This window comes from Mauremys reevesii, linkage group 6 (assembly GCF_016161935.1).
Source record: "Mauremys reevesii isolate NIE-2019 linkage group 6, ASM1616193v1, whole genome shotgun sequence".
Lineage (NCBI taxonomy): Eukaryota > Metazoa > Chordata > Testudines > Geoemydidae > Mauremys > Mauremys reevesii.
The window spans coordinates 70,135,513-70,153,012 of NC_052628.1; the positions used below are offsets into that span (position 1 = coordinate 70,135,513).

General features: G+C 38.5%; 1 long non-coding RNA gene across 7 annotated transcripts in view; it reads left to right on the plus strand.

The window, feature by feature from the left end:
* The first annotated feature begins 2,023 nt into the window (after positions 1 to 2,023).
* The window catches only part of LOC120407352, a 102,282-nt gene continuing 86,805 nt past the window's right edge, over positions 2,024 to 17,500 (plus strand). For 6 of the 7 annotated variants that reach the window (XR_005599899.1, XR_005599903.1, XR_005599900.1 and 3 more), the window contains exons 1-2: positions 2,024 to 2,155; positions 3,003 to 3,254. This is a non-coding gene — a long non-coding RNA (uncharacterized LOC120407352). Of the gene's footprint in view, positions 2,156 to 3,002; positions 3,255 to 4,160; positions 4,176 to 17,500 lie in introns of those variants that run through there. The other variant, XR_005599904.1, reaches the window with a different exon arrangement.

The window sequence follows — 17,500 nt, forward strand, 5'->3', positions numbered from 1 at the left end:
CCACCCCTGAATCAGAAATACTAAGAGAAACATCCTTCAGGCAATAGAAACAGAGAGTGACTTTCTCCACTCAAGAGAAAGTTTTGGCAGTTACAGATATCCGGTAGGAAGGCAATCTAGTCAATAATACCAACTAAATAAAATGTGCTAGCCGATACCTATGCTATAGTCCCTTTGAACTGCCAGAATGACACAAAGGGGCTGTACAGCTGTCCTAACTGGATAGTTAAGATTTCCATCAGTCTGAAAAAAATCTTCAATTAGCGAAAATCCAGCATAGCCAGTTCTAGGCCCCTCCCTTTTCAGCCCCTGCAGTAGAGGGAGAATGTCAGAGGAGCATCTGAAGGAAGGAGGGTTTCAGAGCCTCCCACTTACCAGCCAGCATAAGGAAAAGCAATAACTCCACCATACCCAGGAATCAGGGGAGAGTGAAGATGGAACAGTCACTTGCACCAGCTGCAGCTAGGCAGAAACTGAGGATTAGGGGACAATATTTTCAGTGACCTAAATTTTAATTAGAATCCAATGATTATATCCACAAACCAATATTAAATGTTAAACCATCCCTAAGGTACTTGCATATCTTCAAAAGATCAGTGGAAGCAGCACTAAGAAGTTCCTGTTTTCATAGAATCATAGAATATCAGGGTTGGAAGAGACCTCAAGAGGTCATCTAGTCCAACCCCCTGCTCAAAGCAGGACCAACACCAACTAAATCATCCCAGCCAGGGCTTTGTCAAGCCTGACCTTAGAAGTTTTTAAAAGATGGAGATTCCACCACCTCCCTAGGTAATCCATTCCAGTGCTTCACCACCATCCTAGTGAAATATATACATTGTGTGATATTGGGCATGCCACCCAAAGCACAAGTTTGAGCATTTAAAATCTCTTTCAGCTACTTAGGACTCTAAAGGCAATAGATTTTGCTGCCAAATTTTATCTGACAACCAGGATAATAAAGTTGAAACTCAACCTTCATCTGATTAATTTGAGAAATGAATGCAATCAAGAGCTTATGATGTTCATGATTGGCTGCATAATATCTGGCATACCAAGACATTAAGACCACAAAAGAGTGTGATGGCCAAATCTCAGAATACATTCCTTGCCCATCATTAAAATCAAATAAACAATTAATATTTTCATTAAAATATTACTGACTTTAAGTGTGTGCACAGATGAACACGTGTACACACACATGCACACACACGTCTATGTTATTTTATATTTCAGAGTGTTTTGTGGCTCCCTCTGAGTCCCATATAGCAATTTGTTCTTTCAATACTTTAATGAGGATCTCCTTCCTACATTTTCCATCCATCCTTTAGCAGCTGTGGATGATGGAGCAGTGGATCTCCATTGGCTAGTTTCTGGGACTTTGCCCTGGCTGGTACCTGAGAGAACAACACTACAGCCTCCCTCCTGTTACAGGATCTTCTGACTCTGAGGTGAAGCTAAGCAGACAGATTCTGGTGGGAAGAGAGTGGTGAGCTGCAGTGGCTGCAGGACACCCAGTTAGTGCAGCAATATCTTGACTCTGCCTTTTATCCTTCTCCAGTGTTGCTGGAATGGTAAGCAATGGAATAATGGGGGTTTCATTATCAAGGACTATGTGGTGCATCTCCCCGTGCATATTAGAGATCCTGCTGCTACCATCAAGTGAAACCATTTTTTGGCTAGATTGTCAGGACACTATGCACAGTGACAGCCCAATGACTGTGGGGAGGTTCAGTGAGAGTATTCTTCAGAATTTCACCTGAAACTTAACATTCCACATGTAACTGGCTCATTTTATATGCAAGTCTGTTGTGGGGAAAATCTTGAGGTTTCTGTTATATCCTTGGGGGCAACAGTTTTAGGAAGAATCACTGGAGACACAGAGAGCTGTAAACCTTGAAGCAACCATTTATTGCCACACTAGAACTAATCAGCCAGCCAAAACTGGCTGGGCTATCCTCTAATAATCTAACTCAGTTGCCATAGCAAATCAAGATTCTATTACCACAACAACCAAATACACAACAGTTTCCTCTCCTCAACAAGCCACCTGGTACAAAAGTGGAACCTAGTTGCATGTCCCTTTCCAACTTTATAATTGGTTGACTTTGGCTTATGGTTTCAGTTTCATCTCCACAAAGCAATAGACCAGAGAAAAGTAAGTTTGTGTGTACGTGTGTGATGAAAGCTGAGGTTGCCCTTTACAGATATGAAAAAATGGTTCTTTTAACAAGAAGCATGCAGTAGTACCTCCAAGTACCCTCTGATTAATCAGTCCCATAGAGATGGAGCCATAGCTTCATAAACAGGGAGAAAATAATGCTCAAAATATTTTTAAAACATTTCAAAATATTTTTTTCTATAACATATGTGGCACATACATAAAATATAAGTGGTGAGGTAGAAAGGTTTTATCAATACTTCTTTGGGATTTACCCATAATGAATAGTGTGACCAAACTAATATGGATAAAACTTTAAAAACTCATCACACCATGATACATTTTCTCTCTCTCTCTGTATGTGTGTATAAAGTGTGTGTATGTATGTATGTATAATTTGTTTTCCATACGAGCAGTTAGAAATCCAAGACCTAATACTTAAATCTCAGATTAATCCACCCTTCTAAAGCTATATAGAGATCAAAGGAAAATGGGAAATCATTGGCATATTTGGCAGATTATCTACAACTGTAATTAAAAAGAGTGATTATCAAAGTGTGAAGATTAATTACTTATATTTTTAAAGGGCATATTGTGTTTTTCGTGGTTTTACTTTAAAAGCATGCTTTGAATAAGGTTTCTGTTGTTCTAGTACCCTGACTCTTTTGCACTGACAGTTTTAGATTGTCTTGCTGTCATTGGTTAGCAGCAATATTATTTGACTAGATTAAGATGCAAAATTCAATACTGAAAATGAGACTTCTAGCATCTTGTATTACAGCTTGAGGAGCGGCTTCACTAAATTACTTATAGGCACTAAATGTCTATCTTGGTTCTTTCATAGGTACTCATGTTCACATATGACATTGACCCTGAAATCCAAATTCAAGATGATTATGTGAAGAGTGATCAATTTTAAATGTAGCAACAGAGCAGAAAATACAAGAAAAAATTGTCTTATGTGACTTGTCTGAACACTTCAGATCTGTGTCTTTAAAAAGTGAATTGTTTATTATGCTGATTAGGCACTCTTTATTTTAGAACAACAAGCTCATTGCAAAATCTTTAACAGGAAAAGACAGAAATCATGTTGCTGGTAAGATCCTGATAGATAACCTGTGCTTTCAGGTGCTAGATAGCAGCTGTAGTCTAAGGTGCCTTCTTTCTATATGTATACATTCTTATATGGCTCCCATCACCATGGTATCTGAGTGCCTTTTTTCAGCCATGTCTATTAAGGAGATTGCTTTATTTCCTTTCAAGTATGGACTTCTCCATGTATTAATGCAATGGACTCCATGTGGGGCTGCAATTGCAAAGCACTCAGACTACCTCTCGTATAGAATTTGGCTCTCCACTTACCTCATCTTGTTTTTTCTGTGATCATATGACAGGTATGCTTCATAATCTATGCTGGCTAAATTTACCTGACACATCTTCAACTGGGGTTAATGGGGGGAAAAGAAGGTGGTCATTTGAGGAAACAGCACTAATGAGGTATATCAAACTTGATAACAGTGGGAATAAAGCTACAGGAAATCAAGAATCCCTACAGAAAGGGACAGAAAATGCATCAATAGAAGAAAAAAAACCCAGTGATAACCCCAGAAGGAACAACTTCATAATCAGTGTACTAGATTCTGACCTCATTTATACTGCTGTAAATCCAGAATAACTCCATTGGCTTCAACAGGGTAACTAAGACAAGAATCTGTTCAGAAGTGACAGAACAGAAACTAAAACTGAAATACTTTCTACCCTGAATATTTGGTATTGTTTACATTTTATTACCCTAGTTTACCCAGGATATGCAATTTATATTTTGAACTGAAGTACATTAAATTGGAATCCCTGAAAATTATAGGCTCTAATTAGAAAGAAGATGAAGCAATAGCACTACTACAGTGTCAGAATTAGCACTATATTTGAGAACAATGGGTAAGTCAACTAACCCGCACACCAACCCAGGTTTAAGCTTCAACATCCTCCTTTCCTCCTACAGTAAATCTGACAGTATTTCATGAACAGATGGAGGAAGTGGTGAAGAATGAGAAAGCGATCTTCATGTTACAAATAGTGACAAATGATAACCAGTGGCTCAGATCCATCTGGCAGCACTTTTACTCTCACCCTTTTACTTTGCCTTGCTCCATACGACTTTCTGCTTCGATTAGTTCAAGAAGGCACCAAGTGTAAGGGAGTTTGTCGGTTCAAGTTAACAGTACTTTCATTGTTTTGGGGAGAGATACATATGAGTTTCAGGATGGCTCCCCACAGATCCCCCGCCCCACCAATCAAAAGGGCAAAGGAGGACTGGAAGTGTATTTTGAAAAATGTTCATTTGCTTGTATATAATTCTTATGAAGTGTAGGAGTGATTTATGTATATACTGGGGAGAGTTGATATTCATGGCTGGTCTTAGAGTGTGAACAGGAATATGCACAGCAATGTGTGTGAGCTTGCTTTACTGTCATATTCACGTAAAAGGAGGAATGGTTAAATGAATAGGGTGTGGATTCATTTGCAGGATAGGAATAGCTAGGAAATGTTTCTCAAAAATGGCTCAATTCATCCTTATATGCAGCTGGTACCTTATGAAATCAGCTACTGTGAAACTGCAAGCATAGTAGCTGACTTTTCAAAATACTGCAGTGTATGCTGGCTATCAGTCAGCAGGCTCAAGTCTATACTGCTTCATTGTTACCTTTATTCTGGTCTCCTTTGCGTGGGGCAAAGCAAAAAATTAAACTCTCCCTAAACAAAAATGTCTGATGTATTTTCATCTTTCCCTAATAATTTTAAAATGCATGTTTATAAATAGTCTGGTAAGTGGGTCTTTTTTCTTCCATGTACTGTCAGTGTTTCTAATGAGGACTTCAATACTGAATATTTAGATTACATCCATACTTTTACAGCTAGTTGTATTACACACCATGTATTTTTTCATATTCACATATATGAATCAGCAAGCAATGTCCCTTACCGTCCTATTTTTGTGCTCCTTGAGAATTTCTTTCTTTACTGATACAGAGATCCCAGAACTGCTAGCTGCTCTGAGTAGGCAAATGTCTGCACCCATTGAGTCAGTGGGACTCCATCTGGGCACAGGGGCTTATCCATGCAGAACAGGGTTATGCATGCTTGCTAGGAAGTGAAATCAGTGCATTAAGTTCTGATCTAATTTATACCAATATAAATTTGGAGTAAGTCCACTGAAGTCAATGAAGCTACTTTAGATTTGCACCAGTGCAAATGAGATAATAATTTGGCCCACTGAGTTTAAACAGTGCTCATAACATGTGTTATGTACTTTTTCAGAACATAAGAATGGCTATACTGGATCAGACCAGAGGTCCATCTAGCCCGGTATCCTGTTTTCTGACAGCGGCTAATGCCAGATGCTTCAGAGAGACCGAACAGAACAGGACAATTATCGCATGATCCATCCCCTGTCATCCAGTTCCAGCAGCTGGATGTCAGAGGCTTTAGGGACACCCAGAGCATGGGGTTGCATCTCTGACCATCTTGGCTAATAGCCACCGATGGATCTATCCTCCTTGAACTCATCTAATTCTTATTTGAACTACGCTATAGTTTTGGCCTTCACAAAATCTCAGGCACAGCATTCCACTGATTGACTGTGCATTGTTTGAAGCACTTCCTATTGTTTGTTTAAAACCTGATGCCTAATAATGTCATTGGGTGACCCCACTTCTTGTGGTATGTGAAGAGGTAAATAACACTTTATTCACTTCCTCCATCCATGATTTTATAAACCTTGATTGTATCCCACCTTAGTCATCTCTTTTCCAAGTTGAATATGGAAGTTGTTCCATACCCCTAATCATTTTTTGCTCTTCTCTGTACCTTTTCTATTTCTAATATATCTTTTTTTGAGATAGGGCGACCAGAACTGTATGCAATACTCAAACGTATGGGCATACCATGGATTTATATGGAGGCATTATTATATTTATTGTCTTATTATTTATCCCTTTTCTAATTGTTCCTAACATTCTGTTCGCTGTTTTGACTGCCAGTGCACATTGAGTGGATATTTTCAGAGAACTACCCACAATGATCCTTCTTTAGCAGTAACAGCTAATTTAGACCCCTTCCTTTTGTAAATTTAGTTGAGATCATGTTTTCCAGTATGCATTACTTTGCATTTGTCAACAATGAATTTCATCTGCCATTTTGTTGCCCAATCACCCAGTTTTGTGAAATTCCTTTGTAACTCTCTGTGTTTTGGAATTAACTATCTTGAGCAATTTCATCTGCAAACTTTGCCACCTCACTGTTTAGCCTTTTTCCCCAGATCACTTGTGAATATGTTGAACAGCACCGATCCCTTACAGATCCTTAAGGGACCCTGCTATTTACTGCTCTCCAGTCTGAAAATTGACCATTTATTCCTACCTTTTGTTTCCTGTCTTTTAACCAGTTACTGATCCATTAAAGGAACATTCCTCTTATCCCATGTCTGCTTACTTTGCTTAAGAGCCTTTGATGAGGAACCTTGTCAAAGGCTTTCTGAAACCAAGTACACTATAATCAACTGGATCACCCTGGTCCACGTGTTGGCGACCCCCTCAAAAGACTTCTAATAGATTGGTAAGGCATGATTTCCCTTTACAAAAGCCATGTTGACTCTTCCCAACAAATCACGTTCATCTATGTGTCTGATAATTCTGTTCTTCACTATAGTTTCAACTAGTTTGCCTGGTACTGAAATTAGGCTTAATAGCCTTTACTTGTCAGAATCACCTCTGGAGGATCTTTTGACCTCACATTAGCTATCCCCCGGTCATCTGGTACAGAAGCTGATTCAAGTGATAGGTTACATACCACAGTTAGTAGTTCTGCAATGTCATATTTGAGTTCCGTCACAACTCTCAGGTGAAAGACACCATCTGGTCTTGGTGGCTTATTGCTGTTTAATTTCTCAATTTGTTCCAATATCTTTTTGGGTAAATTTGCAGATTTATTTATAAACTGATCATTATCAATAAGGTTGTATTATACCAGTTGAGTCACTAATAGTGAAGAAAAAAAAAGTAATGCAAAACTAAGAACCAAAAGTGAATCTTTTTCATGTCCAAATATTGGATTTCATCTATATAACATTAGATAGTCTTCTTTTGTTTATTTATATTTACATCTTCTCCTGAACATCTGAGTTTCAGCTGAATGTGATAGCAAGGAAGTACTAGAAGAAATTTTCCTCATGGAATTTCCAGCCAAGTCAAAACCACAAAGTCCTGGTTTAATGAGATTTCCAGCCCAACTTCCAAAATCATTGAAATAAATTTGAAAAACAAACAAACAAACAAAAACTTCAGATAGAGGTCTTGGATGTTTATGAGAACTGAAACAAAAACTTTGTGAGATTAATTCATCCCTAATAACAATTTATAAATAGAGTCCTTATTCACATCCCATCAGCTGATCCAATTTACCATATATCTTTTCGATCAACTGAATTTGAATTTGGGCTAAATTACAATCTAAAGAAACAATATGGGAAATGAAGAACTAAACAAAACAGGAGAAACTCAGAAGAGCACTAACATCTTGAAGTAATCTACAGAAACCAAAAATGCTTCTTAAACTACAATACAAGGACATTCTCCACTTCCCAAACAGGATGGAGGCAAAGTCAGCTCATTTTGTATTGGTCCCTCACATAGGACCAATGTGAGATTCTTAATCCAGTTCCCTACTGTTTGGTCCCTTCAGTAAATTTGTTACCAGACCCTTAATCCTTACAGTCTCCTACAAAAATAGATTTATCTTCCTTTCCTATTTTTTCTGAAGCAAGAAGTTCTGCCCTCTGGCTTCACATTTTTATCTTGGCTTACAGCTTTTCTGACTGTTTTCATCTCCTGCTTGTTTTGCTACTTTTCCTCCAGACTGGGAAGTTTGGTGGTTTATGACTTCCTGGTGTGAGGTGCACATCACAAAGTGGTGACAAGCCAGTTATTAGTACCTAATAACAGTGCATTATCAAATCCCACTGTGAATTATCATAACTTGTGAATGGGAATGATAGCTTGTAATAATATGACCCATCATGTGTGATTCTGAGAGATGACACTAATGTTGCATGCCACCAACACAGCAATCATTCTGTGGATTACACTATATTAGCATTCCATTGTGCTTCATTGATCAACATGTGAAAAGTACTGCTCTTCCTCGTGGCGCCCCACACATTTCATCTTGACAGTATATCAACATTTTTGCACTACCTCAGATGCCAGTAGAGAGAGATGTCATACTGGCACAGAAAAAAAATGAATAAAAACTGGCAGACAGCAAAAGTATTTTGCTTTATTTCAAGGTTTTTAGGTCTTTGGTTATCAGAAGAGCTGAGCAGAAAATGAATCATGACAAAGTCAAAATCATGAACAATATTTTGCAAACTGAAAATCTAAAAATTTTTTTGGATCAGATCAATAAAAATGTTTTGTCTAAATATCATCAAAATGTTTCATTTTTATTTTGACTTTTTAAACCTTTTTAACTATAAATTTACATAAATTGTATAAGAAAAGTCAATTTGACCTGAAAAACAAATGTTTCATTTAGAAAAATTTCAAAACATCCCATTTCAACAATTTTGAAACTTTTTTCAAAATATTTTTAAAATGGGAAATTTGTTGAAACTGATCCTTTCTTATGAACAGGTTTCTTTTCAACATATCAGAGTTTTCCACATGAAAAAATGTATAAGTAAAACAATACCCAAACAGCTCTAGTTATCACATTTTTAGTAAAGACTACCTGACCAATTCTAGTTTACTGCCCTCCTAAAAATTAATATCTTATATTGTTCTAGGGTAGCAATTTTATCTTGCACAACTTGTATGGTAAATAGAGTTGGATTCTGATGTCTAGAATTTGCTTAAACATGCTTGCCTAAACTTTTACATAACCTGATTTTAGAATGAAACCCCATGATAACATTGCATTCATAAAACATTATTATAGTATTGCAAATGCTTGGTTTATAGCTATACTCTTACCTAGATGTGTCTGACCTGACTGTAGAAAATGTCACTATACTTAGAATTCAGCGTGAAAAATTATTAAAATGGATTATGCTGGTATGTCCTAGGTACATTACTACCTATAAAACTAACACTGACAACTCTGCTCCATTCTCTGTACTAAATGACAAATTTGGACTATCTGATAATGAAATCTAATGGTTCCATTTTTTAAAAATGGACTCCAAGGAAATTTCCATTTGGGGAACTCAGTAGGAGATTAATTCAGTTGAAATTGGTGTGTCCTTTAGGTCAGTCCTTGGATCACTTTTTTTTCCCCCAATGGTATATTAATGACATACTGAAAGTGTGCTCAAAAATCAAATTTACTACCCTAAGCAGATGATACAGCAATTCTTTATTCACCTAGGTCAACTGCCTCCTACCATACAAAAAGTGCTGTTAGATCAAAAAGGCTGAAATATCTTGTAGATTAATACCTTAGACTTAGTTGACCAAAGTTTGTTCTAATATCTTGCATCTTCCCATTAACCAAGCAAGATTATATACGAGTCTGAAAAATTCCACACAAAATATTCTAGAAGTTTCACACATTTAGAATGTTTAGAACTTTTCAAAAATTGTAGTTTTGATTAATATAGAAAATATTCAAAGTTGAGGCTGCAATAAAAAGTACATGATGTCGTAATAAAAATGCTATTTTATATATATGAAAAGAAAATATTAAAATACAAAATAATTTTTCAGAATCTGCTTTCTTAGTATTAGATTATGCACAGTAGCCTTTTGTATTTCTCTTTATCAGTTATCTTCTCTATTTTCAGTTCTCTCCTTTTCCTTAAAAACACATACACACACACACTTCTACATATCCATTTTTAAAATAATGATATTTTGCACGTATATAGCATCTTCCAGCCAAGGATCTCAAGGCCTTTTACATATATTTTTGACAAAAAAATCTAAATGAAAATGAAGAAAAAATCCTGTTTCCACTGAAGAAGTGGGGGAAACATTCAAAATAATTTAAACATGACAGAAAGTAACAATTTCTCTTACTTTTCCAAAGGTAAACATTTTTAAAAGGGTGAAGAAATCTTGAAAAACTAAAACAATACTTCTGAATAAAATTTTTTTTAAGTGTTTGCAAAAATGTATATAAAATATATCCTTTCTAATTTGGTATGTATGCCAAACCTTCTCTCACTAACACCTTTCTGCCCCTCCCCTAATGTTCGGGGAGATTTTGGTACCCACACCTGGTTAATCAATAATCAGAAGGAACCTCTTGCTTGACCATTGAAACTGCTTACTTAAGGTTTCTTTAAGGGACATGTCATTCTATTACCAATGTATAAATAAGGGGGGAAGTTTGAGATAGTTGGACTCTTTTTGGACTCTCCCTCTGGATACATCTTGCGGTCCCCACCGGCAGATGGAAGATTTGGCCACCGGAAGCCCTGCCATTGTGTCACTTGAGAGCCACACTCAGCTTTGGTAATTATCAAGGGTTGGGGATTTTTACTAATCTGTTGTGGATGTGTGTAAGTGCTTGAGGCTAAGTAAAGTTTAGCTTTAAGTGAAAGCACTCTTGTGTTGTCCTGTTTGTGCCAGCCATCTATCGGTTGGATGGCTGTGTCTCCCCGATTTATTTCCTGACACCACCTCACACAGAGTAAAAGTTACCAAGAGCTTTGGGTTGAAAGAACCCCAGGTAACACTCATACTCAGGCCAGTGGTATGATCATGGTGGACGAGAATCAGTAAATATTTGTTGAGAGGCAGAAAAGGGGGTACAAGAATCAGAAATGTATATGTGTAGGAGGCAGGGGAGGTGGCATGCTGGCAAAAAGGGGAAGATTGCCCCTTGAAGTCCCTTGACTCCTAGTCCTTTGCTTTTACCATATCATGTTTCAAATACATCTTTTGCAAGGCAAACCCTACTTGGATACAGTGTTTGTTACTTACTCTATATAAATCTCAGGCAAGCTGGCATGTTAACACATCTGGAAATGCTGTTGCCACGTTATGTTACTGCAGTGCTATGGAAGTTGTAATATTATTTACACCTCTCTAATTTTTGAAAGAACACTGATGGATAACAGGTTTTTGGAGAGTGGAAATAAGGATTTTTTTCCTTTGTCATTATCAGAAGACTTGGAAAATTAATCCATAACAAAAGAGTAATTATGTCAAAGGAAAAGATAGCAGAAAAGGGAACTATTTTTGCACATTAAGGACCAGGTTTTCAAAAGGTTCAGCCTCTGTTTGTTTGGTAGTGCGAGATAGGGTGGCAAAAAAAAAAAGATATAATCAAGAGATCCTGAGCCTCCACAAAGATATTGAAAACACTTCTAACCTCACAAGAAGAAAGGTATCAGATGACAAATGATAAAATAACTTTTCATGTTTCAAGATCTATTGGGCTGGCTGAGGTGGTCTGCACTTCAGATTTTTGGGAATTGAAAGTCCTGGCATAAATTTCTAAAGCCACACATAATAGAGACAATTCTGCTGCAGGAAAGCACACAGAAGCAATACTGTTGAAATCTTACTTTTGTGTCTATATCTGCTGAACCAAATTCAGCAGGACATAAGCGGAAGCAACTCTTATTGCTCCAGTGAAACTCCAGTTATCTTGTTTATACCAAGGCTAAATTTTATCCTAAAGTTAAGGATTATTAAAGAAAAGAAAGAGTTCTAACAAACCCTATTTTGTCCAATAAAAAAAATTAATTGCTTAGGGTATTTTCAGATACATTTCAGAGAAATTGTAAATGACAGTTTCTGAATTGATGGAGACAAATTCAGTTATGAGGAAAAACAAAATGTACTCTTTTCAGCTTACTAATATAATTTAGGTCATCCCCACCAGACTTAATAAGGAATCCCCTCTTATAGTTCCCAATAAAGATGTTTCCATTGGTGTATTTTTGCTGCTCAGAACATCTACACACTTGCTAAAAGTAACTCAGAATTGTAGTTATATGTCAGTTAAATATCTGACTCAAGTATCAGAGGGGTAGCCGTGTTAGTCTTGGTTGTAGAGGAGCAAAGATCTTTCCTGTGGCATTTTATAGACTCAGCATGCAGCATGCATGAAGTGGGTATTCACCATTCACACACAATGCTGCAAAAAACATCTGTTATGTCTCTTATCTGACTCAGTCCTTCAGGATACTTAGGGGCTTCAGGTCTCACAACTTTGATTAAGTTCAATGGGAGCTCACTCAACATCTTTGAAGATTAGGTGCTAAAAGGGAACTTTACATTTATCTAAGAATTGAGGGTACCTAAACTTTGGCAAGAAGTCTATAAACCCTTCTATTGCTCAACTGTGCAATGTAGCCTATATATGATTGAGGAGCTGTAAATCTTTCTGCATCCATTTGTGGAATTTGTCAAACTAAGACAATCAACAACAGAGTCAGATTTTTAGGTACCATTGTGATCAATTAGTCTGACCTCCTGCATATCACAGGCCAAAGTATCTTATCTAATAAATTCCTGCATCAAATCCATAGCTGTTTTGAGCTATCACACATCTTTTAAAAAAATCTCCAATATTAACTTAAATATTTCCAGTGATGAAGAATCCACCATATACATAGATATGCTGTTCCAATGATTGATTATGCACGCTTAAAAATTTGTGACCTAGGCTATGTCTGCACTACAGCTTATGTCAGCATAATTTGTGTCACTCAGGGGGTGAATAAATCACAAATGACACTGACATAAGTGCCAATGTGAACAGTGCTTTGTTAGTGGAAGAGCTTCTCCCGCTGACATAGCTTTTGCCACTCATGAGGGCTGGAGTAGTTAAGCTGAAGGCAGAGCTCTCTCCTGTTGGCTTACAGACAGGGCCGCCCAGAGGATTCCGGGGGCCTGGGGTCTTCGGCAGCAGGGGGCCTTTCCATTCTGGGACCCGCCACCGAAGTGCCCTGAAGACCTGCGGCGGGGGCCCCCCCGCCGCCGAATTACCGCCGAAGCGGGACCCACCTCCAAAGTGCAGCCCGGTCTTCGGCAGTAATTCAGCGGCGTGGGGCCCCCGGCGCGGGTCTTCGGGGCACTTCGGCGGCGGGTCCCGGAACGGAAGGGCCCCCCGCCGCCAAATTACCACCGAAGACCGGGCTGCACGTTGGCTGCGGGTCCCGCTTCAGTGGTAATTCGCCAGTGGGGGGGTCCTTCCGCCCCGGAGCGGAAGGACCCCCCACCGGCAAAGACTGGGAGCGGAAGAAGCTCCTGCGCCCTGCCCCATGAGAGTTTTCCGGGCCCCCCGGAGCGAGTGAAGGACCCCGCTCCAGGGGCCCTGAAAAACTCTCGTGGGGCCCTTGTGCGGCCTGGGGCAAATTGCCCCTCTTGCCCCCACCCCCGGGCGGCCCTGCTTACAGAGGCTACATTAAAGAGTTTACAGTGGTGCAACTGCATCAGTGCAGGTGCACCACTGTAAACTGTCTAGTGTAGCCATGCCTGAGTCTACCTTTAGCTTCGAAACACTGGGTTTCATTATGCCTTTTCCTGCTAGATTAAAGAGCTATCTACTATCAGAAGTTTCTTCCCCATATATATATTTTTATAAACTGTGATCAAGTCAGCTCCTAAGCGTTTCTTGGATAATGTAGATATATTTAATGCCTTTAATTTCTCACTGTAAATTTTGTTTTCTAGATTTCTAATAATTCATGAGTTTCTTTACTGAATTCTCTCGAATTTTTCAATACCCTCTTTGAAGTACAGACACCAAAACTGGATACAGTATTCCAGAAGTAGTCTCACTAAAGCCATATACAGAAATAATACCACTTCCCTACTCCTATTTGATATTCCCCTCCTTATACATCCAAGGATTGTATTTGCCGTCTTAGCCACAACGTTGCACTGGGAGTTCACATTCAATTGGTTATCTACAATGAACCCTACATCCTTTTCAGACTCATTTTAGCCAGGATATAATTCTCCATCTTATAAATGTGACCTACATTCTTTGTTCCTAAATGCTTGACCTTGGACTGACCTTGAATACCACTCCAGGACCAGTACAGAGCATGAAGCCCTGTGTGCCTCAGAGGCTGCTTCTTTCTTTATGTATTAGTCACAATATAGTTGAAATCAGATGGGGCACTTTTGCTAAAAGTCCCTTGATTGAAATGTCTGGGACTGGAGGCAAAGTATTCTCTGTGGAGGAAATGTGTTAATGACTGAACTTACATTTCTTGACAATGGTGCAAGGCTCATGTATTTACTCAGGCCTTTGCTTGAACAATGGGTAATGTATAAAGCAGCATTCTGGAGTAAGAGTCTTTTTAAGTTGACTTTTTGTCAATAATTATTGAGTAATTTGATGATAGTACATGGCTGCTTTTCCCTGAAGCCTTGCCCTCCTCCTCTCGCAACCCCATCGTACATTTATTTCTCTGTAGTTGCCTCTATTTTAACTCCAGAATTGGTCTCAGAAGACCAATTCTTGCATGGGTTGCTGGCCAGGTTTATCATAAGGCAAACTTCCTCTTAAATGGGCTTCTTGAGGGATCCCAGAGTGTCCAGCTGCCGGTCTCCCTATTGGACCAGGTGACTGAGCTTTCCTCCACCATTCCAAATTACCCTTGCCACTTCAGATCATTCAAATTGTGGATAGGCTCCTCCTCCTCCAAAATATACCTCAGAATCCCAATAAGTCATTCTTTGTTCCCCAAACCTCTGACCACAAATGTAGAGCTGCACTTGTTGCAACGGCATTGCACTATTGTACAACATAACTGTTTGGGATACTCCATTTCATGGGGTTACACAGAGGTATTGTGCTCCTAACAGGTGGCACCTAGATAGTACAGTAGTGAATATATTAGAAATACCTTACCTAGCCTCCTGAAACCTGGACTAGGCTTGCCAAAAAAGCTGGTGAACTTTTGTCAACTTGACCTTAGCTTTAGTTGGTTTGTTATTCAAAGCCCAAACCAGACAAATTTTATCTGGTTTGGGTTTCTGTACAGAAGTTCTATATGCCTCTAGTTGTCATTTGTATATCCAATTGCTGATGATAGAATTTGAAAAACAAAGGACTGGTGAATTGCTGACATAATGGGTCAGTGCCCAGGGCACTATTCTTAACCTAGTATTAAAAGGAAGAACCCAAGAGTATGGTATTTCCTGTGAGTGCAGTTCACTATTCCTTAGTTCTTGATTTGAATAATGGAAGGTCCATTTACTTGTCCCGGAACAAAATACTAGAGTACTACAATATTAACCAGAAGTCTATAATGAATAAAATATAAAAATAAAGTCATTAAAAAAAACTAATTCTCGACAGTCTTGCTAGTTATACATAAAGATAATTGTGCTGTCCTTGATGGAGTGAAATAAGAGTATTTTATATTTTTATAGGATAAGAAACTTTTGAAATATTAATGTTTTCCAGGAAATGGGGGTTGATTCTGCTGTGTATGTGACCCAGAGCCGAGAGCATGTCATGTAATTTAGTTAGCCAAATATGGTCACATTGCTAAAGAAAGGTACACATGGCCCATGTTCAAAAATGTGCTCCTATAGCACATTTACATCTCCAAGTGAAATGCTGTGATGGCAGAAACAAGCCAGATATTTGTTCATGCATCTTTAAGTGTCCCAGAGCAGACATACTTTTGCTGTGGACCTCAGGCCTTCTCATTAAAAAGTTGTGACTCTGAGAATACTTGCCAAACCATATACATCAATGTAATAGCATGTATGGTTATATGTTTTGATCATTCTGGCAGCAAGAATTAGCTTCCTTTTTCCATTTTAAAATTATTTTTCATTATCTGATTGGCTAGTCACCCAACAAAATTAATGGCTTAGGTTATTTAATAAGTTACCAGCCCAAAAAGCGATCAAATTTTAAACCATACATCATATATAGATATCCTTTTCCTAACTATATTGCCTGTGGTGTTAGACACTGGCATGATAAGCCCATACTGGATTGAATAATGTACATTTTGAAAACAGCTGACAAACCAAAGCTTTTAGGTTTGTGACTTTGGCTCATGTGCATAATGGCATCCATCCACTAAGCGTTGCTTGCCAGAGTAACCAAGAAAGCACCTGATCCTAAAGCTACAAGAGAAAAATTTGCCCCAAAGGTGCTAGAAAATTTCCACATAGCCATTAAAGACTCAACACATTTGCTGAAATGTATAAGTAATAAAATTTTTTAACAAGATCACTACACCATTAATTGTGGATGTACATTTTTCTATGAGCTAAATTCTGCCACATCTCCAGGCGCACTAGGACAAAAGAGAACAGAGGAAGCATCTTTTCACTCACCACCAATGCAACTGCATGGAAACATGCAAACTGGTGCCCAGAGCCAATGTGTTCTTACAGAGATGCAACCAGACTGAGAGTCAAATATCTGGGTTGTCTTCTCATTTCTGCTACACAGACCTGCTTTGTGACTTGGTGCAAGTCACTTCTCTTCTTTTTGCCTCATTTCACACATGTAAAATTGAGATAATGACAATGACCCTTCTTCATAAAGTGCACAGAGATCTACAAGTGAAAACCCTGTATCAGAGCTAAAATGCTGTTATTACGGAGTGCTAGGCCAGGGCCCTGGATAACTTGTGTGGCAGAACCTCTGACCACACTCTAGTCTACTCTAAGAATGTGCTAGTACCTGGAAGCATTTGCAAGATGCCAGCCAATGGGCCTGCCATCAGAAGGGTTGCTGAGGAAATTGCCCTCCACCACCCAGAGTCAATCTCTCTGGATTGACCAAACAAAGGCAGTATGGCTCAGGGAACATCTTCATAGGCTACTGTTCTTGTCCCCTGTAGGTCAGATAGGAAAAGCCAGAATTTAGTCACACAGCTAGCACATATATGAAAGGTGAGCCTCTGTCCAGACTACTAAGAACCTCACTGAAGTAAAGATGAGTTAGAGAAAAAGCTCAGATCAAGATGAAGATCCACAGCATCATAAATTTTAAGGTAGTTGAGGTCCATCTCTGTATGCAGATAAACTATAGATAATTGTTCTTTTCTAGCACTCTCCAGCAGTGTAAATTATAACACTTCACAAGGAAAGAGTTGCACAATACACCCAACAGCACTTGACACATGAGCAGGACTCCATGTGGTTTTTGTTAGTGTTATTTATTTTATAGTGCCTTAAATTAAGCTATGTGCCTCATGATACTTGTTTCTATCTCCTTTCTGTAAACTCTCTTCAAGTGTTTCATTATGAAAATAATTCAGTAGACTGTAAACACACAAAATCATCATTGCCATACATGTGATATGTCATACAGAATAACAAAACCCCATCAACTATGTTTGTTACCAAT